We start from the raw sequence: 26,088 nt of genomic DNA, 5'->3' as shown, positions 1-26,088 counted from the left end.
CCCAAAACGTGTTTTCTCCATGTTAATTCCCATAGGAAACTTTAGACACGCCTACCGCCCGAACTGCTGAACGGAATTGCACCAAATTTGGCAAAAAGGTAGCCCTTGTTTCAGAAAGAACTATTTTTGTTAAATGGTGTAAATCCGTTCATTAGTTCCTGAGAAATTTAAAAAAAAGGTAAAAAAAAATGCATTTCCCATAGGAAACTTTAGACACGGCTACAGCTCGAACTGCTGAACAGAATTACACCACATTTGGCAAAAAGGTAGTGCCTGTTTCAGAAAGCACTCTTTTTTTTAAATGATGTAAATCCGTTCAGTAGTTGCTGAGAAAATCAAATAATAAAAGTTTCGATATATAGAGGCACAGAGGATCCGCGCACCATGCTGATCACGAGCTGCATTCTAATTGGCTGTCAACACTTCAAACCAGGACCCAGGCCAATGAAATAGGAAAAAAGGGGGGACACACAGCTCCCCTTCTTAAAAAAATAAATTTGAAAAAAAAGACCCGAGCTGAGTTGCAGAGTGGTGTAAAAAGAGGTGTGGCCTGGGCCACCTCTCTGTAACGCAGCGCAGTGGCGCTTACTGGAAGTACCTTGTGGGCTTGTTGGACCCCAGGGACCCTCAGGATTGAAGAGGAATTAATTCCCCAACTTCAGTTTCAGTAAGTCTTTATTTCGAAATAAAATTCATAAAAGACAATAAACAATTCATGAAATATTAATAAAACATCATGTCGGTAGAACATTTAAAAAGTTATTAAACAATTGATAAAGACTTTACAATAAAATGCCTTTGGACATTATCTATTATAAATCAGCATCAATATATAAAACCATCATAAAATGTTCAAATTCCTGGTGAGAATTATCCATGCCCAACCTAGGAACTTGGCCACACCGACCACAATAAACTCTGACAGGTTAGTACGAAAAAGCCTCAGGGCTTCAAGGTACCCCTTGCTATCCAGTCTACAACATAAGGGTTTAATCCATTTTAGGCGTGGGGCACGATAGGCTGGGCAGGCAAAAAAAAAGTGACCAATGCTCTCTAGATGACCTGGACACCAAGGACAACAATTATTTGAATTCACATTCCACTTAGCAGTAAAAGAGTTGATAGGGAGCGTCCCGACACGGAATTGATGATATCATTTCCGGTCGAGGGTTTTACAAATCACGTCCCAATATGGCTCAAGGGAAGGTGTCAGTTTATAAGTCAGAAAAAGACCTGTTAAATTAGTAAGTTCCGATTGGATGACTGTAGTTAATTTAACAGATGCCCAAAACTGGTCTTTAAAATCTTGTTTGGAGGGAAAGATGGAACCCCCCCGGATTAATCCAGAGCTGATGGAGACCCATTTCAAGCAAAACCTTTTTCACTTACCTAAGCCATGGGATTCCAGAAGCTCCCCACAAAGATTTAACCTCGTCTAATTCTTTGGCAAAAAGGCTAAGCTCCGGAGTCGTCCAGATCCGTCGCCATAATGCCACCAAGCGGAACCGGGCCATCTCATTTAAGGGTTTACAACCTAAGTCTAGCAACAGCGGTTTTATGGGTGTAGACTGAGGAAGGCCTACTAAATTTCGCAAGAACTTATTCTGTGCTTTGACCAGGAGGGATAAGTCTTTAAAACCCCAGATATCCGCACCGTACAAAGTGGCTGCATTTATCTTAGCTTCATAGATTTTTAATACAGGGGTGATTCGTTTAGTCAGGGATTTCTTTTGTTCCAGAAGCAAACAACCCGTGAGTCGTACAAATTTGAGGTATAATGCCTCAATCTGGGGTTTCCAATTTAGATGATAATCCAGAGTCACACCCAGATAAGTCATTGTCTTCACCTGTTCTTTCAGAACACCATTCAAGCTAACAGAGCTAGTGATTGGATTTTTATTACTGAAGACCATAAATTTGGTTTTATCAACATTAATCTGTAGGTCATTTACCCTGCAAAACTCTGCAAACCTATTCAGGGCTGTTTGTAACCCACTGTGAGTTTTAGAGAGAAGCAGAGTGTCGTCAGCAAAAATTAACATCGGGTATTTAGACCCGCCCAAAGATGGTGCATCTGTCTGGGATGTGGAAAAAAAATTGACTACCTGGTTGATGAACAGGAGAAAAAGAGTAGGGGCCAACACCCATCCCTGGCGCACCCCACGTGTCACCGGGAAGCTGTCGGTCACCTGTCCTTGTTTACCCCACCTAACTCTGGCAAAGTTGTCCTCGTGTAATCTCATAACTATGTCCAGAAGTTCTACGGGTAGGCCCATAAGTCTCAGTGAGTCCCACAATTTAGCTCTTGGAACCAAGTCGAAAGCCGACTTAAGGTCCACAAAAGCGGCATAAATTACCCCTCCACCCAACAGAACCACCTTCCAATATAACATTGTAAGACTAAAGACCTGGTCTATGGTGCTAGTGCCCAGTCTGAACCCAGCTTGCATGGGGGACAATATGTTTTCCAACTCGATCCACCCCTGTATTCTTGCCAGTACCATCCTAGCAACTATTTTTTGAAGTGAGTCTATCAGACTTATAGGGCGGTAATTTCCTGGGATTGAACAGTCCCCTTTTTTAAAAACAGGTAAGATCTCCGCCCCTTTCCAGGAGTCGGGGATCCTAGCCCCTGCTGCAATGGCGTTGGCCAACTTGGTTATGTACGGGACCCATACATCAAGATTCAATTAAAAGATCAGCTGGGATTGCATCCAGTCCAGGTGCTTTCCCTGACTGTACCGAACCAAGGGCATGCTCTGTCTCAGTGCATGAAAAGGTAAGCACTGCCCCATCGAAGGGAGTCAGATCTGCTGTATGCACCTGCTGTGTTTCATGTACTGCACTCATGTCTTTAAATTGGGCAGAATAGAAGACCACCCAATCTACTGCAGAAACATGGTTCACAGGTATTTGGGAATCGGGATTCCTGCCCCACTTTACAGTCTCCCAAAACTTTGTTTGGTTGGATGATTGGCACGCCACAAGGAGTTCTGCCCAATATTTATCATACCACTCCCTCTTAGCTGCCCACAATATTTGTTTATATGACGACCGGGCAATTTTAATGTCATTAATGTCCCTGGTTTTAAGTGCAGAAAGTAATTTACTATGTGCTACCCTACAACTCTTATTATACCACCTTTTGCGAGCATTATCTTTCTTTAACCTTAGTGGCTTAGTGAGCAACATTTTTAGTTCCCTAAAGCATTTCTCATGTAAATCGATTATTTGGGAGTTAACACCAGCGTGAGATGGAAGATCCGCCATGACGCCCATTGTTTGCTTTGCTACCTCCTCTATGTCTTTGATAAGGGGTGGGTCTGCAATGACCTTAGTCCATTTTACCTGTCTTCTGTCATTACACAGGATGACATCAGATGTTAAAACTGCTGTTGCAGAGGGTCCAACACCCGCACCGGGTATTCTGAGTCCCAATGAGAGAGGGTTATTATCACTCTCTGGCCGAACCACAACCTCCATATCAACCACGAAAGGCCAAAGATCTAGTTTGACTAGTACATAGTCTATCCGACTCATACTAACCCCATTATTAAAGGTAGGTTGACCAGACTGATCAGAGGGTGTGCGCCCATTCACTGCCCTCAACCCCCACTCCAAACAAAATCCTGTCCAGAGAAGTGCCGCCTCGGTTCCCCTGACACCCTTGCTTATGGTGAATGGCGGGATGTTCCAAACAGTATCCTCATCGACACCCGCATTCTCCACTAAATTAAGGATAGGTTCGAATGAACAATTTAAATCCCCTGCCACTAGGATAAAATTGTCACTACCTAATTCCCTCAAAAGCAAATCGAGGTCATTCAAGACTGGCTGTTTACGACCTCCTTGGCAGCCCCGGGAATAAATATTTATTAACACGAGACTCCGATCATTTCCCCTGTTGAGTTTGATACATAAGAGGTCCGGGTTGTTCACCAGAATTTCGGATGGTCGGTATCCCAGAGAGTGTCTAATCCACACCACCAATCCTCCAGAGGCTCTTCCCTTTAGGCCCTGGATAGCAGGTTTATAGTAATTTAAGTATCCTGCTCTAAATAACGGGGCTGTTGCCCAGCTCTCCTGCAGCACTACAATGTCAAAGGTGTCGATGTATTCGGCCCAATCTTCATTATCCAAACAACCCCTTAACCCTGCTATGTTCCAGGAGACCACTTTGAGCAACCCCACTTGGCTACAGGCAGGGTTAGTCTCTAGTAAGTTAACATCCGCCACCCTGGTTTCAGTAATCTTAAGGACAGGACTCAAACTCAGGCTCTGACTGGGACCTTCGGACAGACATACAGTGTCTTCACAATGTTCAGGTGAAATAGAGACAGAACTCACAGAAAGGGGAATATATTCAGGGTCATAAGCAGGTGCCTTTATCCTCGTAAGTCAGTCGACCTCATCTAAACATCCATACCAATTGAAAGTTGGGGCCCCTTCCCAACAACCATTGCGACCTTGCCATCCATCCAGTCGCCCACCCCGCACTGGGTTTCGAGCTAATGACCAATTCCCATCTTGATTTAAACTTGGCCACGGGGGGGGTAGAAGAAAGTAAGTGGTCTAACAACAATTGTAGAATTTTCACCTCGTGCATCCCAAGAGCATAAATGTTGTGCCGTGTGAGGATCTGCAAAGGAGACAACAATACAGTCACCAGGTATGGATTTAGAAGTTGGGCCTATCCAAGGGACCCTACGCACCATTAGGACATTACTTCTTAAATGATTAGGTAATTGTCTATTTGTATTAAGCCAGTGAATTACCTTATTTTTTAAAGACCAGAAGTTCTCCTGGGATTGTGTCTCCAATACAGGCACTCCAGCCAAGATCACGACATAGGGCCTTGCATCCGGGGGTAGATCTATAAAACCCCCGCGAAAATTATGTACATTTCGGGATCCCTGTGGGTATGTACGATGAGTCACAGTGTTATTTGGTCTAGGGGCAGCAACCTGCTTGGTAGGTGGCATACATTGAACGGGGCGGGGAGTGGGGGCAGTAGTTTGGGGAATAGTGGCTGTGGGATTATAAGCCTTTGTACGTGGTTTGGGTACTGGTTTGGGTGGGGACTGAACTGGTGGAGCTGCTACTGGTACCTGCGCAATATTCTCTTCTCCCAGTAAAATGTTTGGTTCCATTTGCTTAAGGCTAAGGCTAGCTAGTGTGACAATAGTCTTGTCCATTTCTAGCAGATGATTTTCTATGCGTGAGAGTCTGAGTTCAAGGGGAGATACAAGCTTTTTCAGGGTCTCCCATACTATTCTTAAAAAGTTTTCATCACTCCCCTCTAACTCGCACACGGGTCCTCCATTAATCCCCGCGACGAGATGTGAGCGAGCCTCATTGGCTAATATATCTAATTCAACTTTATCTGTGCTTGTACAGGGCTCTACATCACTGAGACTTAGGTCAGCTTGGGGCACATCTTCATCCACCCTGCTTAATACAGGGGGTCTTCTATTGTTAAAGAATTGTGCCCTTGCGATTTTGGCCTTCTTTTTAGCATAGGCTGATCTAGCAATGCTTTTTCTTTTTTGATTAACAACCCTATGATGATTGGGACTCACAACCACATGATTCTCCTCAGAATTTCTGTTGGGGATATTTAAATCTAGTACAGGGGGAAGAGACTTTGGCTCAGGATTGGGAGAAGTCGGGCCAGAGGTAATAGCTTGCACAGATGGAAAAGTGACTGTAGGATGATGAATAACTGCCTCTGTTGTTATTAACGGGTGCTCAGGAGTTTTGGCGGAGACAATTTTACCTAAGGATGACCTTTTTGACATGGCTAGGTCCTGGGATAGTCTAGCCGCGTCTAACTCGATAGAAACTCTATGTTGCATTTTGGTAATTTCATTATCAATGGCCATGTTGGTCTTTGTTAAAAAGTCATCAAGTGTCCATAAGGAGTTAAATAAAATAGAAGCATTAGTTTGATAAATTGACACTGGTAAACATCCAGAAATAGAATGAGTCCATATTAATGACCAGGAATCGTTTGGTAGAGATAAAGATAACTCATTATTCCAAAAAGTGGAAATTGTATCAACATTGGAACCTAAGGATACGGTAAGTTTCTTATAAAATACAGACACCGCTTTAGAGGATAAAGAAACAGTATTAACATAAAGCAAAAAATCAGCTGTCATTTTAGAAGGAATGCCATTTGGGAAAGAATCTAAAATAGAATTACAGAGAAATTGATATTTTAACAGATCAGATAAAGGCAGATTGAATTTTGATTGGAGTTGAGTAAATGGAATAAATGCCTCATCCAAGAAAACATCTCTAAAATAAAAAATACCTTTATCAATCCAGGAAGACCAAAAATAAATATTCCTATTTAATTTGATTAAGGCACTATGCCATAAGGACAAATGCCCTGTAGAAAGTAAAGGGGATTCAAAATTGGAGTCCAAATCATTAAATATTAATCTCGATGATTTGATTATGGAAGGGGAATGTACAATTTTAGATACAGGAGACATGGTTAACAAGGACAGTAAAGAAAAAGGTTTTACAAGGGAAGTCTCAATATGAAACCAGATTGGGGGATTAAGCAAAGGGGAAATATTAAACCATAATGAACTCTGTTTAAGGATAAATGCCTTATGATACAAAAAGAAATCAGGTAGGGCAAAACCAACTTGACATTTGGGAATTTTTAATTTTTTATAAGCAATACAGGGAGGTTTATTATTCCATAAAAATTTCGATAAAAGTTTGTCAATATCTTTATAAAATTTGAGTGGAAATTGAGTTGGGATCATAGCAAGAGAATAAAATATTTTAGGGGCAATAGTCATTTTAATAGATTCCATTCTCCCCCACCAGGAAAGATGAAGGGAGGACCATTTGGATGTTTATTGCTTAATATACTCAAGAATGAACTCACAATTTAACTTCAAGGTAGCATGAAGGGATGATGAAAACAATATTCCAAGGTATTTCAATGTACTCTTTTGCCAAACAATATCTGGTGAGGGTAGCATATCAGGAGTACATAACATATTTAGTGGAAAAAATTCAGTTTTACTAACATTTAACTTATAACTTGACACAATGGAATATTTAGAAATAATATCAAGCAAAAACAGAGGAAACAGGATTACTAATAAATAACACATCATCAGCATACGCTAAAGTTTTAACAGTAATATCATTGATAGTAATTCCTTGAATGTTATCGCATTTTCGAATGTAATTAAGAAATGGTTCTATACCCAGCAAAAACAAAAGAGGGGAGAGGGGACAACCCTGACGAGTTCCTCTGAAAAGAGAAAATTGGTTAGAAATCTGGCCATTAATAAATAATCGAGCTGTGGGAGCATAGTATAAAGCAGAAATCATACGAATAAAGGATGGGCCAAAATTAAAAGATAACAAAGTTTTAAATAAAAACTGCCAATGGATTTTATCAAAAGCTTTTTCAGCATCTAATGCCATAACACCAGCAGGGCTAATGATAGTAGAACTTTGCTCAATAATATGTAATAACGTCCTCGTATTATTAGCAGAGTATCGATTTTTCATAAAACCAGATTGGTCGGGGTGGATAATTGAATGAAGGATAGGTGCTAACCTGGAAGCGATAATTTTAGCATATAGTTTACAATCCTGGTTAATCAAGGAAATGGGACGATAATTAGCAACAAGGGTAGGGTCTTTATCAGGTTTAGGAAGTACAACAATTAAGGCTTCAGAAAAAGAACCTGAAATGGTACCTGATGAAGAAAAATGAGAAAAATCTGGCACAAAAAAAGGTAAAAGATGATGTTGGAACTCTTTATAAAATTCGGCAGGGATACCATCCGGACCAGGGGATTTTTTCTTTGGAAGCGATTTAATGGCTGAGAGAATTTCATCATTAGTAATAGGTAAATCCAACTTAAGTTTATCAGAGGAAGAAATGTGAGGTAAATCAGAATTTGTAAAAAGGAATCAATTATAGAGTCATCACAAAAATCTGGTTTATTATATAAAGTGGAGTAGAAATTCAAAAACTCATGAACAATCTCATTATGGGAAAAAGCAATTTTACCTTGAGGACATTTAATGGAGGTAATCTGTGTTTTGTCTCGTTTAATACGTAAATAATTAGCCAGAAGTCTACCAGACCTTTTGGTGTTAAAGCAAAATTTAGCATTGGATTTAGAGAGTTGAACCCCAGCTCTAGTACTGAGAATAGCATTAAATTCATACCTTAGCTTTTGTAACTTTAATTTATATTGGGGATCACTAGACGTAATAAATAAACGCTCAAAATGAGCTATTTGTTTCTCTAAAGATTTAAGATTTGCGTTTGTTTAAAGCTAAATTATTACCATCTAATTTATGTTGGCATTGTAATTTGCATCCTGGTTCTTTACGTCATATGTTATTTGATTGTCCAACTATTATGACATTTTGGGCTGAAGTATGGAATGTAATACTGAAAATTTTACCTATTTCTGATTTACCCTCTTATAATTTAGTTATATGTAAATCTGTTGCTTTGAGTGTACCCCTTGATGATAATGAAGCAAAATTATTTAATTTTTTGGTATCGGCTGCGTTAAAATCCATCACTTTTTGTTGGAAGGATGCTACTTCTCTTTCAGTCCATGCTTGGTGGTCTTGGATTATCTTTACAAGAAGAGGTGCTCAATTATCATTACAAGGTGTTCGTCATAATTCTTCACATTTTCAATCTTTTTGGTCTCCTATAGATTCATATGTACAGTTATAATTATTGTTGTTTTATTGCTAATATCTTATTGGTAACTCTACTTATCTAAGTATTTATGCTATGAAATGTGTATTTCCCTTTTCCCTTCTTTCCCTCCCCTTCCTTCCCCTTCTTATGTTTTCCTTTGAATGACAATTTATTCTTGCAATGTATTTTATTGATGAATGTATTTTTTTGAGATTGTTCTCTTTCGCTTCTTTGTAATTTAATGAATTCTTTCTTCACTTTTTTGTATGTATTTATGTACTTCTCCATTGCCAAAAATTCAATAAAATCTTACTGAATTGAAAAAGTCATCAAGTGTTCCGTTCGCCATTTTCCATCCCTTAGCGGTCTTACTGCGACTTCCTCGTGAACACATGGTATGTCTCTGACCCGATTGCAAGCAGGATATAATGGGCAATGAGAAAAGTTAAAAGGGAAAGGGCCCAGTCCAGTCCTTACCGTCCTCGAACGGCCTCAAACGGCCCGCTCTTTGCCCGGTCTTCGCCCCGAGCTGCGTCCCGCGCTGCGGGAGACCAGCCCCAATATATGGGGGTGGTTATGGCCAGAGGGCGGAGCAACAGGGAGAGCGGACCGGAAGTTGGGTGTCGGTCAGGCTGGGACTCCTGGGTAATGGAGTCCCCGCAACGCTCGCAGCCCCGTACCTGCCTCTGCCCGGGACCAATAGTTCAGAACACCCTCAATGACAGCCTCAATCTCCACGAGGCCAAGCGGCACCCGCGAAGCGGCACCCGCGAAGCGGCACCCGCGAAGCGGGTGCAGTGAGGTCCGATGTGCAAAGCTGTGCGATGTGCAAAGAAAGCAAGCAAGTCCTCCTCCCCTCAGCAAACGCTCTCCTCAGGTAGGATCCACAGAGACGCACCCGCCAAATAGCAGCAAGCAGGGGATTTTAATGCTCCTCAGGTGGCCAGAGGGCGGAGCAACAGGGAGAGCGGACCGGAAGTTGGGTGTCGGTCAGGCTGGGACTCCTGGGTAATGGAGTCCCTGCAACGCTCGCAGCCCCGTTACCTGCCTCTGCCCGGGACCAATAGTTCAGAACACCCTCGATGACAGCCTCAATCTCCACGAGGCGAAGCGTCACTCGCGAAGCGGGTGCGGCGAGGTCCGATGTGCAAAGCTGTGCGATGTGCAAAGAAAGCAAGCAAGTCCTCCTCCCCTCAGCAAACGCTCTCCTCAGGTAGGGTCCACAGAGACGTGCCCGCCAAATAGCAGCAAGTAGGGGATTTTAATGCTCCTCAGGTGGCCAGAGGGCGGAGCAACAGGGAGAGCGGACCGGAAGTTGGGTGTCGGTCAGGCTGGGACTCCTGGGTAATGGAGTCCCTGCAACGCTTGCAGCCCCGTTACCTGCCTCTGCCCGGGACCAATAGTTCAGAACACCCTCAATGACAGCCTCAATCTCCACGAGGCGAAGCGGCACCCGCGAAGCGGGTGCGGTGAGGTCCGATGTGCAAAGCTGTGCGATGTGCAAAGAAAGCAAGCAAGTCCTCCTCCCCTCAGCAAACGCTCTCCTCAGGTAGGGTCCACAGAGACGCGCCCGCCAAATAGCAGCAAGCAGGGGATTTTAATGCTCCTCAGGTGGCCAGAGGGCGGAGCAACAGGGAGAGCGGACCGGAAGTTGGGTGTCGGTCAGGCTGGGACTCCTGGGTAATGGAGTCCCTGCAACGTTCGCAGCCCCGTTACCTGCCTCTGCCCGGGACCAATAGTTCAGAACACCCTCGATGACAGCCTCAATCTCCAGGAGGCGAGGTCCGATGTGCAAAGCTGTGCGATGTGCAAAGAAAGCAAGCAAGTCCTCCTCCCCTCAGCAAACGCTCTCCTCAGGTAGGGTCCACAGAGACGCGCCAACTTAAAACGTGCCACAGGGCGTGTTTACACACATGTCACCTCAGGCCCATGCCCTTCCCTGCACTACTGTGCAAACGCGCCCTCTGGCGCGTTGTAAATTGGGGAATTAATTCCCCTTGAAGACTGCGGGTCCCTGGGGGACAACTAGCCCACCAGGTACATCCACTATGCGCCAGGGAGCTGCGTTGCAGAGAGTTGTTCAGAGGCCATGCCCCTTTTTACACCTCTCTGCAATGCAGCTCTGTGGCGCTCACTGGAGGTACCTGGTTAGCTAGTTGGACCCCAGGGACCGTCAGGATTCAAGGGGCCTTAATCTCCCAACTTAAAACACGCCACGGGCGCCATTGCACAGTGGTGAAGGAGGGGGTGGCCTGAGGTGACGTGTGCAAACACACTCTTTGGTACATTTTAAGTTAGGGAATTAATTCCTCTTCAATCCTGAGGGTCCCTGGGGCGAACAACCCCAACAGGTAGCTCCAGTAAGCGTCACTGTGCTGCGTTGCAGAGAGGTGGGCCAGACCACGCCCCTTTTTACACCTCTCTGCAATGCAGGTCTGTGGCACTTACTAGAGGTACCTGGTTGGCTAGTTGGACCCCAGGGACCGTCAGGATTCAAGGGGACTTAATCTCCCAACTTAAAACTGCCACAGGACGTGTTTGGACACGTGTCACCTCAGGCCGCCCCCTCCCTTCACCATTGTGCAAACACGCCCGAAGCGCATTTTAAGAGGTAGTTTTAATCCCCCTGCCCTATTATGTACTAGGGCATTACAGAGGAGGAAATGCTAATCATAGGGGTACCCCAACGCATAGTGTTACCTAGTGTATGTAGGTGTTTTCCAGCACCACTGGTCGGCTGACAAGCGAAAATAAATCTAAACCACCCTACAAACCTTGGTGTATGATTATAATTGGTAAAAGAATAACCGGGAGTGCATGGAGATTTGACTCACCTTTTGGGGAAACTGGAATTATATACATTACAATAGAAAAGATAAAACCCTCACACAGGAGGTCATTAATATTGAATCCAGAGTACATATTTTTACACCGTCTTCTCGATGGACTGTTGCAAGGTGACAGACCTAGAGATTCACCTCTTCTCCGCCGGAGGTGGCAGCGCAGCCATTGGATTACACTCGCTACACACAAATATATGGAATATTTGCGTGAAGGAACACCGAGTTTGTGCCTGGCAAAGGACAAGTGAGGAAGCAGCTCTTTTGTGCCTCGAATGAACGAAAAACCAGCCCCAGACAGCGCACCAGCATCCGTCTTCTACACATAATCACTTCAAAAGTGCCAGACTTAAACAATGGTGGCATTAAAAGGGCAGTCTGTGGACCTTCTGAAAAACTACAAACGGGTTTAAAATGGAAACAGATTACAATATTCCTACCCTGTAAGAAGTAATTATTAGGAGTACAGCCAAAATGAAAGACGGAAAAAAAACCACACCAGGTTGTTCTTCGCTTGTTTACCATTGTATTGTCGTCCGACTGCATTCCTCAAAGAGGGACTGTAGTGGGATATGGACTCAAAAATAAAATATTTGTGTATCTACTCATTAACAGACATTTTCAAAACAGACACTGAGTCAACAATCTGTTCTAATGTCAATTTTCAGTTTACCATCAACTAGCTGTTCCAGCAAAAGGAAAGAACAGTGCCTTTCTTCCTAATTCGAAAATCCATACTGCCACTGTCCTTGCAAACTGGCAAACAAGCACTATCGTCAACCCGCCTGTGCTGTGTAATGTATTTACCGAACATCTGGGCGGCCGACATGCCAAGGCCGCGCGCTGACGTCTCATTGTCAATACACGGCCTGCTAACCTCACTTGTACTGCGGGTGTTAATCATACCGTAAAGTAAAAAGTGATGAACAGATAGTGTGCTCCTTTGAGTTACGAGTCTAAAATAAATTTCAATTACAAATCAATAAATGTTCAAAAGTCTTAACGGCCTCTAGCCCATCAGTTCCCGTGGTTTAACCTGGGATAAGGACCAGGTAGCAGCTTCCGCCTAGTTATGTAAGGAGACCTCCACCCATCTATAGTTCTAAATCCAGCTTCTTCACTGGAAATGGGGGTGGGGGTGTTGAGATGGTTTAATTCCATGCATCAAGACCCAAAGCATCACACCCCACTAATTCATAAAGCATACATCAACCTCAATTGTCAAACCAGGCTGACGGTCTAAGCACATCGATGAAACATGGGGAAAGTATTATATACATGTATATTGAAAACTCCCAACGGAGATGCCCAATCTGAATGGTAACAGAACGATACTTTAGTATGTAGAAACATTTTAGGTCAAGTAATGCAACTTAACCCGGCGGAATTTCAGGCTTGCCAATTATAAGCACCAAGAGAGCCCTCAGGATGATAGACTCTGTACAAATGGAGCCTAACCTGGCAATTAGTGCCCTGAACAAACTAGTTTAAAATAATGGATGCAGCATGCCTCTCAGCATTCATCTCAATCACCGAATCCTCAAAACCACAATAACTTTTTCACACTCCAGCCTAAAATGGGGCAATTAGAGTGAAAGCTAATCTAAAGGTGAATGACGCAGAACTCTCATAAAACTTCTGGTCTGCAATACTAAAATGGACAACTCGAAACACCCGTCAGCAAAACAAAGTATGAGCAAAACTCTATTGTGCTCATTTTTGTAGTGAGCTTCAAACAAACGATAATTCCGAAACTTCAAACAAACGATAATTCCGAAACTGCCGCCAGTGCCTTCATTTATTCTACTCAGTTGCTGGTAAAGGGTACTCCATGCTTTTCGGTATTTGTTCTATTGAAAACAGAAGCAAGGTTCCGCCAATTCCAATGCGGGGAAATCATCTGTATTACTTTTAACTTAAACGACAGATGGAGACAAGCAGCCGTCACAATATCTACCACAAACAAGTGCGCGCACCTCGCGCTGAAAGTTAAAAATAAAACAAGTTTGATGAAGAGAGGAGGAGGCAGCAGGGGGAGGGGAGAGAGGAGGGGGCCTTCGCCTGTTTCCCTTGCAGGAGCGAGCAGAAACCATCTGTTAATTACAAACAGATGGTTTCAAAGCTCGCTCCCGCAAGGGAATCGTCAAACGTGCACGCGTTGCCATTCAAAGCAGTGCAATGAGCTGCCTGAAAAACGGAATCGATTTCTAGTGGTCTCCTTCTATGCAGCACATGCGCGCTGCGTAGGCAAGACCTAAAAAACAATTGTCTAGTGTAGTAATCCACTCTTATTGCCTTATTTATCAGATTTCATTAAGTAAACTAGTAGGAATATTGTAAACATCATCCCGTCATAGCACAAAAAAACTAAAAATACTTAATCTAACAATAACGTGCAAAACCAGTGCATGCTCTTTGTGCCTAACATTTTTATTATAGTACTAATGAATACATCTATCTAAAACTGGTCTTCTAATGAGCAGGCAAGGTTGATCGTGGTCTTGATATTAAATTCATATGTAATTCTTCATCAGAATTCAGTCGGAATTTTTGTATTAAGGATGACAATATATTTGGACTCCAACTTCCTCAATCTTAATTCTCTGTTGCCTCACATCCTTCTTTTGGGAGCCGAATCAATTACAAAATACAGTAATTCGTCACATCTACCATTGTGGGCCTCATGCATGTATCAGGTAACTGGGTAATTCCTGCCTTAATTGTTTTGTTTTACTTCTGTCAAATGCTGCAGAATCCTCACATGCACCATATGAATGGCGCTCCCTACATAAATCTTAGGTCAGGGACACTGTAGTATGTAGACGACACGGTCACTAGTGCAATTGAATGAATTGCGTATTATGAACCGAGTTTTCAATAAGGGTGATGGGACTTTGATATTCAGACTATGTTTACATGCCTTGCACCAATAACATTTTTGGAACTCAGGATTACCTCTTAGCCAGGTGTCAGATAGTTGTGTCTTGACTACTGACTACCAATTCCTGGCACAAAGACTTGGCACATCTGCTCATAAGCAGGCGCTTTATAGGAACCAAAAAGCCAATCACAGGATCACTTTTACTGAGGTTCCAGTGCCTAGTTAGTATGCCTCTCAATTTCTGGTGAGAAGTATGATACCCTCCGATCAACCTAAGATCCTGTTTGTCACATTACTTTTTTCCTACTCCCTTTTGTGCAAACAGTAAGGATTCTTTTGACATCCTCCCTGCTTAACTTTTTGCTTGATCTAATACCTGAGGGCTATACCCTCTCAGCAAATCTATTCTGAAGTTCCATCTGCAACTCCCTCAATGTGGTTTCCTAGCTGCAATTTCTCTTTATCTGAAGACGTTCAGCATATGGAATGCTTTGTTTTAATTTACTTGGATGAAAACTATTTGAATGCAAAATCGAATTTCCCGCCGTAGGCTTTTTGTGTGTTTGTATTGTTTTTTTTGTTTTTTTAACAAAAACAAAAAAGTCAAGAAAGCCTACCTAAGTCGTACTAATATCGGAGGTAAAATTCTGATTAAAATTGTTGTTGTTTAGTTGTTGTGCAAATGCCTGCACAGACTCAGGAGTAGCATTCTACAGAATAAATAGATCGTCAATAAAACGTGTCCAAAGGATCACGTTCTCCGCCCACTCTGTGACGTACTACATTACGAGGACCTGCTCCTCCCACCAGCCCATATGTAGATTGGCATATCTAGAGGCTGAGCAGGTGCCCATGGCTGTTCCCCTGACCTATTGCAACACCTAGTTATCCACGGGTCTGACAGGCTTAGAAAAGCACTTGAAACAGAAAACACAAGCAAAGGCTCTAAATCATACATGGGGGGAATCCTTTAAAATGGACGAAATCCCATCACCCACCAGAGTGGCATGCTTTATCATCTGCGATTTCTCCTCTTGGCTGAAACACCTAGTGCAGCCAAGGGCTATAACCTCCTCACAATAAGGGAGGAGATCAGGGATGTTTTTTGATACTATTTATGTACAGGATCTACTAAAATCAAACAGATGTAAAGCGCTGAAGTATTTGAGTTTTGGGTGCAGTGCAAAAGGGTGATACGTGTTCTAAAACTAACTACCAAGAGAACAAAGAGCTTTATTAGTTAACTCTCGGTGTCAGGGTTAAAAACAGTGCATGTGCAGTTTAAAAATATTAACTGCATCTGTCCAATAAACAAGTCTACATGTTTCAGCCAGTATGACCTCAGTGGTATTGTGGCCTTCCTCAGGACTTAGATGTTTAATGCTACTGCGGAACAATGTGATAAAGTGAAGAAAAGTGAAATATAATAGAAACACTTAAAAGTGTGATTGGAACAAATACAACCTACAGCACCAGTAGTCTCACTTTTGGTGGTTTACAATACACTGGTGAGACCTGTGGAAGACAAAAATAACAGAGAACAAATGCTTGTGTTTAATGGCCTTATAATCACGAGAGTCATGTGCTCGTCATTTGATGTACCTTACAGTATACAATGTAGGGTCTCCAATTTTAACTGAAGGAGACAATCATACACTCATCTTTGGCACCACAGAACATTTCCAACAGTGGAGAAAGTGATGAGACAGTGTTATAAATTCCTTCAGCATTCGAGACACACTTGTGGTAACTGAAGAGACCAACTCTGTCCAGAAGAGAGGGTTATCCAGTAAGTGAGTGGTTGCAGGGAAGAAAAGCCCAGCCCTCAGTACCACAGAAGCACTTATGCAAGGTGAGTAAATGAGAGGGTAACCGCATTGCTGAGATGAAGCAGTAAGCATAACAACTACCGAAGGTGCATTTAGGATGGAGGTGTGGATCAAGATATGCTAAGAAATGGTATGCCAGATGTTTGTTCCAGAGCTTACAATTTAAAGTAAGAATCTTTAAACCTTTCCAGAATCATCAAGTGCCATTCAATCCCTAGGAAATGCAGAGTGAGACTGGTTCATTGGTGTGGACTTGTGGTAATCCAGTGCAAGAGTAACAGAGAAGGTATGGAGAAGCCCCTGATAACTAGTGACGCTATTTCCTCCCACACAGTAAATACAAGGAGATGATGGATGGAGCGCTGAAAATTTTCAGACACTCACCCCAGTCACAGATCTGGGTTGAATACATCATCATTCTTTTGTTCACTTTGCCACCCCAGTTCAGACCTAGCTACATGCAAATCAGTCTTGACCCTGTACCTCATGGGAACAGTCCAGACCGAACTGCCAAGCCAGGTCTTTCCTGGACCATAAACAAGCATCCTGGGTCCGGTTTCGGGGTAACAACCCTTATCAGTGAGGCTAGCTTGGATCCAGTGGCAAAGTGAGCAAGGGACCCAAGTCTGGGCATACCACAGCACGTGGCATGAGTGATTATTTTATCTCTGAAGGAGAAACGAAAGCCCAACAAACATGACAAAATAACCTTTTCTTGAATGCAGAATGACATGGTACAACCAGTAGCGAAGTAGACTGCAGGGTCCCTATGAGGCATTGGTGCTTGCTAAGAGTAATCACCATCTGCATCTCCCCGAGAGATCCTATTGAGCAAACAATGAGCGGGTGAAGCAATAACCACTGGTCATGGTTCCAACATGTTTTCTGTCTGCAGGCATTGTATGGAAGCCTGTGAGGGCATCAACACCAATTGTACTTCTCAAGAAGCTGGTGGAGTTTGCATCTGAAGAGGGAATCATCACAGGAACAGAAGACCGTGCAGCGCTAACAAAAAACGTACTTACCTTTGGTAACACTTAATCTGGTGAAGACTCTATTTAGCTACAGATTCCTTACCTTAGAATATTCCCCAGGAGTCAAACTGGAACCATAAAATCTTGACCGGAACATCTGCGTGCCTGTAGGTGGTGCTGATTAGCTCCACATAAGCATCTATCGTGCCAGATGTGACGTATGCAGTGCTGATAAAGCCGGCACCCTAGCACACAGACACCAATTTCTTTACACAACTCTTCCTGTGCCAGAAGCATAGAGCCATGCCAGAAGGCTTATTGACCAGTGTGCAGAAACTAATGGCATACAGGAAGCTTTTTAGGTAGGAAGACTGGTACGCATACCCTGGGTGGCTTGGAGGGTCGTTAAGGAATCTGTGATTAGAAAGAGTCTCTACCAGATAAGGCCTTACAGAAGGTAAGTAACTTGTTCATCTGAAAGAAACTTCAAGCTACCGATTATAGGTATCAAAGCAATACCACCTGGGTGGTGGGTTTGCAAGCTGGTTCAGGCCAAAAAGTCCTCTAGGACCAAATCGGCAAAGTTCCCACCAGAACACATCTGACTGTCAAGGCAGCAGTGTTTGGTGAATGTGTGCAATGATGCCCACATCACGGCCTGACAGATGTCCAAGACAGAATATCCATGAGCTAACGTAGTGGTCACAGCTTTGACTGGTGCAATGAGCCCACAAGCCCTTACGCAGTTGCTTTTATGGCATTCTGTAGCAGATCTGAATGCAGAGTACAATCCATCTGGAGATTGTCCATTTCTGAACTGCTTTCCCTCTCTACGTTCCAATGACCCGACAAATAGCTGATCATCCTCCGGTGTTCTTTGGTGTGATCAATTTAGAACAATGCTCTTTTTGGGTGAAAGTGGTGGAGTACCTTCTCCTCCTTGGAGGGGTGAGGCAGAGAAAAGCAGATAGGCAGCATGATGCCGTGTCCATGTGGCAAGGTGTCACCACCTTTGGCAGAAACGAGGCACCGGTGCAGAGAAACAGTTTGTCTGGGGAAAAAGCTGGTGTACGGAGGCTGAACAGAAAGCACCTGCAGCTCGCTAAGCCTCCTGGCTGATGTGATGGCCAACAAAAAGTCTGTCTTGATTGTTAGAAGTCTTAGGGGGCACTTATGTATGGATTCAAAGGGTGACAAGATTAAAACCAATTTACCGACACATTGTGGCATAATAAACAGTTTGGAAGCAAAAATGTGTTTAAGACCCATTAGAAAATGTGTCACAACACAACAGGTGACTTGGTCAGGAAGGGTTGATCTGGCAACCTTCTCCTTAGACAACATGCTCCGTGAGGCCTTGGTCGAGTCATGTAACGACTGAAGGACTGAATCAAAAAGGAGGACTCACGCCGCGTTGCTTACTAGGCTTCCTGCGCTTTGAGCTCTATCAGGCGCGCTGTTTACATTTTAACCTACCTGTTTCTTATTTGTGTTGAATTCAGTTTGTTTCCCTTGCTTTTAATTGGGCTACAATCTCCCCCTCACTTGCACCATAATTGTTTGAGCACCGCTGCTTAGCGGGTCCGGTTCTTGGCGCGGTGAACTACAGGCGCCATCTTAGGTGTGGTAGTGACACTTTGCGGGCGCCATTATCGAGCGGTCTAGCGCTCCGGCAGCCACGCGGGACGCTTATTTAAGGCGACCACTTCTGAGGGCAGCCTGGACAAGGTACCCTCACGCCGCTTTGCTTACGAGGCTTCCTACGCTTTTGCTCTCTATCAGGCGCGCTGTTTACATTTTAACCTACCTGTTTCTTATTTGTGTTGAATTCAGTTTGTTTCCCTTGCTTTCAATTGGGCTACAATCTCCCCCTCACTTGCACCATAATTGTTTGAGCACCGCTGCTTAGCGGGTCCGGTTCTTGGGGCGTGAACTACAGGCGCCATCTTAGGTGTGGTAGTGACACTTTGCGGGCTCCATTATCGAGCGGTCTAGCGCTCCGGCAGCCACGCGGGACGCTTATTTAATGCTCCCCTCAACGCGCAGAGGTTTCGCGCAGCGGGCGCGCCTTCTCTGCGCCTGAGTTGTGCCAGAGTCCTGCCCGTCTGCGCCCGTCAGCGCTTAGAAGGCGCGGGTCTTGGCGGGACTCTGAGCTCCAGTCTCATCATCATGACGTCGCATACAATTATATATCAAAGGGACGAATTGCTGGCCATCAGAGGTGGGGTCATTAACTGTGACCACAGCCCTGTTAGCCGGCTTTGTGGTCCTTACCTGTGTGCATGTGGAGGCTGGTCCTTAGACACTCCTGTCCCTATTCGAGCTGTGGAGAAGCCACTCTTGCATAGGAGCACGACAGTATTGCGTGAGCTCAGTATATGGAACCTAAATGTAAGGTCGCTGGTAAAACATCATCAGGAGATACACAACCTCATCAAGGATGAGTCTCCTGACTTATTTTTCTTGACAGAAACCTGGTTGCAGGATACGGATACATCCATCCTCAACCTGGCTTTCCCCCCGGAATATTCCATCTTCACGCTCAATCGTGCTACCAGGGGTGGAGGTATTGCGATGGTCATCAAGTCGTGTTATCCGTGTGAATGGAAAGTCTTAAAACTCCCAGGTTGTGAGAGCGCCCTCTTCAAAGTTTCAATTAGTCATCACTTCACCTTCTCTGGCATTTTGATTTATCGCCCTCATGGCTGTGATTCTGCTTTTAGGGCAGCCCTCCCTGATTTAATTAGCACCTTGGCACTAGGATGTGCTAATTTCAGTATTCTCGGAGACCTCAATCTTCATTTTGACTGCCCGACCTCCCCTACTATCAGTAGTATTCTGGCCGACTTAGAGGCCTTGCAACTTACCCAGTTGGTCACATGTCCTATGCACATTGGAGGGCATATCCTTGACCCTTTTTTCACCAGCCTAGCGGGGGCTAGGGCTTTAAGCCCTATTCAGATCCCTTGGACAGACCATATGTTGGGGAAAATGCTATGCCCCTCTCATGAGCACCCCTTTAAACCTCAGGACAGAACAGTACTCAGGCGCCACTGGAACAAACTGAGATTGGAGGACCTCTACCATCTGCTGGAAGAGGCCCCGTTGGGTCCCATAATCAATGCGGAACACGGCTACGATCTCTTCTGTGAGTGGGTTACCCGTGCCCTCGATTCATTGATCCCCATGGTTTGGTCTAAGTGTCGCCCAAAAGAACCCAGCCCCTAGTATGATAGCTCTCTAGCGCTTCTTAAAAAATCCTGTAGACAGGCTGAGAGGGAGTGGCGGAAATCGTTTGACCCTAGGAAAAAGGCATGCTACTTCGCCAAAATAAAAATCTACCATAGGGGGGTGTGTAGAACACGAGCAGCCTTTTATGCCCAAGAATTCCAAAATAGCTCCAATCCGTCAAAACTCATATTTAAGGTGCTAAAGGTCCTGATGGCTAAAAGGGCAACAGCGGCGGAAATCTGTTCGGATTCCCACTGTGAGGACCTGGCTTCCTTCTTTCTCGAGAAGGTTCAAGCCATCTATCGAACCTTCCCGAGCGGCACTCACATCCCGGAGCCGGTCAGCTGTAGCCTGGGTGGATGTGAGTCTCTTACTACCCTGCCCTATCTATCAATTGAGGCCTTTAACACATTGAGCCTTAAAATCAAATCAGGATCTCCTGCGGATCTGCTTAAACCGGCTCAGTTCAGGATCATGTCCCCTTTATGCCGTGCTCCGGTGCTTTCTTTGATTAATTTGTCATTATCTTCAGGTGTGGTTCCCACTAGGTGGAAACAGGCCGTAGTCACACCTATTTTGAAGAAGGCTACCCTTGACCCCCTCAAACCTGAGAATTACCACCCTATTTTCCTTCTTCCTTGGGCCGCGAAAGTAGCCGAGGTCCACGTGAACGGTATTCTTTCAGACCATCTCATGAGGGCTAACATCCTTGACCCCACTCAGAACGGCTTCCGTTCTGGTCACAGTACGGAGACGGCCTTGCTCTCTATGGTTGAACACCTGCGTTCTGTGCTTGATTCGGGTCGGACGGCGGCACTATTGCTATTAGATCTCAGTGCCGCATTCGACATGATCTCGCACAGGATTTTGCTCCAGCGCCTGGAGGAAGTAGGCATCACGGGCTCCGCCCTCCACTGGTTTCGTTCCTTCCTTGCCGAACGGTCTTTCAAGGTTGCGATCCCGCCCTGCCAGTCTAAATCATATCCGTTGGAACTGGGTGTCCCACAGGGCTCCTCGTTAAGCCCCACTCTGTTCAACCTTTACGTGAGGCCGCTGGCTGCGGTCGTCAAGCAGTGGGGCATGACGATGGTCTGATACGCTGACGATACGCAGCTGGCGATCACGTTGAGTGGGGACTCTGACATGGAGGCTCCCAGGTTTCGTGACGGACTTCGGGCAGTGGCCAACTGGATGAATACCAACTGTCTCCAGTTAAACGCCAAAAAGACCGAGATCATGGTGGTCAGCAAGCAGGCGGAGTTATGGGGTGACATGTGGTGGCCTCCTGAACTGGGTGGGACTCCTACCCCAGCGTCGGAGATAAAAAATCTAGGGGTATGGCTGGATCCGAGTTTGAGTTTGAGTTTAAGTTTGAGTTTAAAATTGCTTGTAAAGCGCACGTATACCAGCGGTTTCTTGGCGCTAGAGCTAACAGGATCCGGGGCAAAAAAGGCAGGGGGGGCTGAAGGAGTATTATTCAAAAGACTTCGTAAACAAATAGGTCTTGAGGTGTTTACGGAATTGTGGGTACAGAGTGATGGAACGAAGTTCAAGGGGAAGGGAGTTCCAGAGGGTCGGGGCAAGGGTGGCACTTTCCACTCCCCACTTCTTTCTCCGGTAGCGTGGGATGGTAAGGAGGGACTGGGAAGACGAGCGTAGTTCCCTGGTGGGAACATATGGAACGATCTCGGAAGAAATGAACGCCGGAGCCAGGTCCAGACGGGCCAGGAAGGTGATGGAGGCGAGCTTGAATTGGACCCTGGCTCGCACGGGGAGCCAGTGTAAAGATTTCAGAAGAGGGGTAGAGTGGTGAAATTTTGGAAGTTTGAATGCCAGGCGGGCCGCCTGGTTCTGTATCTGCTGTAGGCGCCGCAAGCTATATGCAGGGATGCCGGCATATGGGGCGTTGCCGTAATCCAGGCGGGACACCACCATGGCCAGGATGATAAGCTTGAGAGCAGAGAAAGTGAAGAAACGAGACACCCTGCGTATAGTGCGCAGTGAAAGGAAAGAAGAAGATACCACAGAGCTAACCTGGGAGTGAAGGGTGAGTTGAGAATTAAGTTTTATGCCTAGGGTTTTGACAGAGGAGGAGGGTGCAGGAGAGGGGCCAAGAGAGGGAGGCCAGAAGAGAGAGGACCAGGGGCTGGATGAACTACCCGTCAACACCAGCTCGGTCTTGTCGGGGTTAAGTTTGAGATGATTGTGGTTCATCCAGTCCCTGATATGGAGCATGACAGATTTAAAGTTTAGGACAGAAGAGGGGGAAGAGGATAGATTGAAGACAAGCTGGAGGTCATCCGCATAATTAAATACGGCGACCTCCATCTGTTGGAGAGAAAAAATAAGAGGGGCGACATACAAATTAAACAGGAGGGGGGAAAGGGAAGAGCCTTGGGGAACCCCGCACTGAACTTTCCGGACGTCCGCTGTGAAGTCACCCAGGCGAACGGCCTGGGTGCGGTCGCTCAGGAAGGAGGATAGCCAAACCAGGGCGGTCCCCCCGATCCCCGCCGCCTTGACACGGGATAGCAAGATGGTGTGATCCACCGTATCAAAGGCGGCTGAGAGATCGAGGAGCACAAGGGCCTGGTGCTGATTGGTATCCATGCCCTCCCTGAGGTTGTCCAGGACCGAGATGACAACGGACTCTGTAGAGTGTGCGGGGCGGAAGCCGGCCTGGCGGGGGGCAAGGGCTCCATGCATCTCCACAAAGGAGCTCAGAGTGCAGGTGACATGGCGCTCGAGCACCTTGGCCAGAAATGGCAGGAGGGAGATGGGGCGGAAATTGGCAGGGACGGAAGGGTCTGCCCCAGGTTTTTTCAGAATAGGCACAATAACCGCGGACTTCAAGGGGTTAGGGACTACGCCTTGAGCAAGAGAGCTATTGAGAAGGTGAAGGGGGGGGTCTGGGCAGGTAACAAAGATGTGACGGAGAATGTGGGCCGCACAGGGGTCAAGCGGGGAACCAGACTTGACCAGAGGCACTAAGGAGGTCAGACATTCCCTAGTGATGGGGGGGAGGGTGGTGAGTTCACCCTTGGGAGGGGGACATTGGGGGTCAACAAAGGAGGGAGAAGGGGGAGGGATGTTGGCCTTGATGGTAGCAATTTTATGAATAAAGTAATTGTTGAGGGAGAGGCAGAGTTCTTCGGACGGGGCGGGCTTAAGGGTTGTTCTGTCCGAGAACGCCAGGTTGTGGACGATCGTGAAAATCTCTTTAGACTTGTTTTCCGCTGCTAAGATTTTGGAGGAGAAGTATGATGTTTTGGCCTCCAAGATGTCTTTTTTATACTGGGTAAGGATGTTGGTATACTCCAGTTTTAAAGTGGGGCAATAGTTTCTCCTCCATGCCCGCTCGGCGCGGCGTACTTTAAGTTTGGTGGCCTTAAGCTCTTCGTTAAACCACCGGTTGGCGTCCTTCTCTCGTTTGGAGGTGATGCGCTTGAGCGGGGCAACGGAGTCGCGGCCAGAGGAGAGCCACTGGTCTATGGCATCTACCTGGGAGAGAGTGGAAAGGCCCTGCAGGGAAGGAAGGGAGGAGGAAAGAAGGGAGGAGAGACTTTCCGGGTTAACTCGGCCCCACGATCGAACCCAGGTGTTTTTGGGGCAGGGGGGCTTAGCTGGGGGGTGGATAGGAAGGGAGAATGAAATCAGGTGGTGGTCAGACCACGAGCAGGGCGAAATGGAGAGAGATTCCACAGGGCAGTTCAGGGACCAGATCTGGTCGAGCGTATGACCTTTAATGTGGGTGGGGGAGTGAACGTAGGATGTGAAATTAAGGGATTGGAGGGTTTCGGAGAATTCCTTAGAGGACGAACATTCAGCGGGGTCGGAGGGCCAGAAATTGAAGTCGCCAAGAAGCAGAATGGAGGAGTTATTGACTGTAATAGTGGCCAAGACTTCCAGGAAGTCAGGGAGAAACTGTAAAGGGGTTTGAGGAGGACGGTAAGTGAGAAAGCAGGTCAGGGGGGGAGAGGTGGAGGTGGTGCGAATCACCAGAAATTCGGTGGTCGCGATGTCAGGTAGGGATAGAATTTGAAAGGGAAGATCGGCCCGTGCGATGACCGCCACGCCACCCCCGGCTCTGCCAGAAGGGCGATCCGCCCTGAGGGCATAGTAAGTGGCCGGTAAGGTGGATAGTAGGGCAAGGAGGGAGTCATCGCAGAACCAGGTCTCCGTTAGGAAAAGAAGATCTGGGGCATGAAGATCCAGCAGGACCGAGAGTTCATGCGCGTGGGCGACAGCGGACCGGGTGTTAAGATAAAAAGCCATGAGGGCTTTAGGGGTTGACGAAGGAATGATGCTACATGGCGGGAGGGAGGGGCCAGCTGTAGGAAGCTTTATCTGCCACACCAAGAAGGTGGCGGCTACTTGCTGCGGCATTATCCGAGGTCTAAGACCTATCCTGAAATTTTTCGGCGCACCCACCAGGCAGCTAGTGGTTCAGGCGTCGGTGTTATCCCGGCTGGATTATGCTAGTTCGCTTTTGGTGGGGATCAATCAGGCAGAAGTCATCCGGCTGCAGCGAGTTTAAAATGCTGCAGCCAGAGTGGTGACTGGTCTGCCGAGGCTGTGCTCTGTATCAAAAACGCAGCGCTCTCTTCACTGGCTTCCTGTGAACCAGAGAAAAAATTCAAAGTACTATGCCTTGCCTTTAAAATCCTCAAGGGTTCATCTCCTCAAATACTTGAGAATCTGCTGGTGCCATATGTACCCTCGCAAACCCTCAGATCCTTGGGCCAAAATCTGGCAGTTGTTCCGCGCTTTAGGCTGAGCAGAGCCGGTGGACGCTCTTTCCGGGTGCTGGCGGCGAATATGTGGAACTCTCTCCCCCCTTACATTCGGGCCCTTGATGACCTCTTGCTGTTCAGGCGCGCCATCAAGACTTTTCTATTCGCTTAGCCTGTATTATTCTGCTTTGCTGTTGTTTCATTTTTTTGGCTTATTGACTGAGTTGTGTTTTGTGTACCTTGCAAAGCGCCGGGACGTCCCTTTGCCGGGGCAGCTGAGCGCGGTATAAGTGCAGATAACATAACATAATGTGGGGAGCCTTTTTTATGATTTCATGAACCTCTAAGCTGGTAGGCGACACAGTGGCTTATTGAGGTTTTTTAGAATGATGTGTCCAACCTAGGTGCTGTGGGGAAAAGTCTGGCCCTGAAGAAACTGCCCAAAAAACGAGAGGCAGTGAAACATGTTGGCTTTCAGTAATGGTATGCATAAATAGCATCCTACTTGGATTTTACTTTTGATTGGGTTCACTCGGTAAAGAGTAAAGATTTTGCGAGTTTGAGTGAATCTTGTCAATTTTAATCACTTATTGCCACAACGTGAAGTGTGATTTGTTGTCACTTCACTGTATGCACTTTTACTCACTTTTATTTTCTTTTTGGACACTTTTTCTTTGGGCAAAATGACTGCCAATGATGAGAAAAATGGACTTATCTGGTGAGTACCTGCCAGTTACCCTGTTGGTGGTGCGCCCGTGAGGGGTCATTTTGCCTTTTCAAATTTTTTCCACAACAGTTGTGTGTATGGGACTACAAGAAAGAGGATTCTAATGAGCATATTCTGTGTAAGTCCCATGTTTCTTTAAAAATTGTCAACAAAGTTTAAAAGGGTT

The 26,088-nt window shown here is 45.7% G+C and overlaps 1 protein-coding gene across 1 annotated transcript in view; it reads right to left on the bottom strand.

Annotated features, from left to right (window-relative positions):
- Positions 1-26,088, bottom strand: part of LOC147700971 (transmembrane protease serine 5-like) — a 257,795-nt gene that overhangs the window by 17,410 nt on the left and 214,297 nt on the right. The window lies entirely within an intron of this gene.

Source organism: Lissotriton vulgaris, chromosome 7, assembly GCF_964263255.1.
Source record: "Lissotriton vulgaris chromosome 7, aLisVul1.2, whole genome shotgun sequence".
Classification (NCBI taxonomy): Eukaryota; Metazoa; Chordata; class Amphibia; order Caudata; family Salamandridae; genus Lissotriton; species Lissotriton vulgaris.
This window is presented reverse-complemented; position numbering and strand designations above follow the sequence as displayed.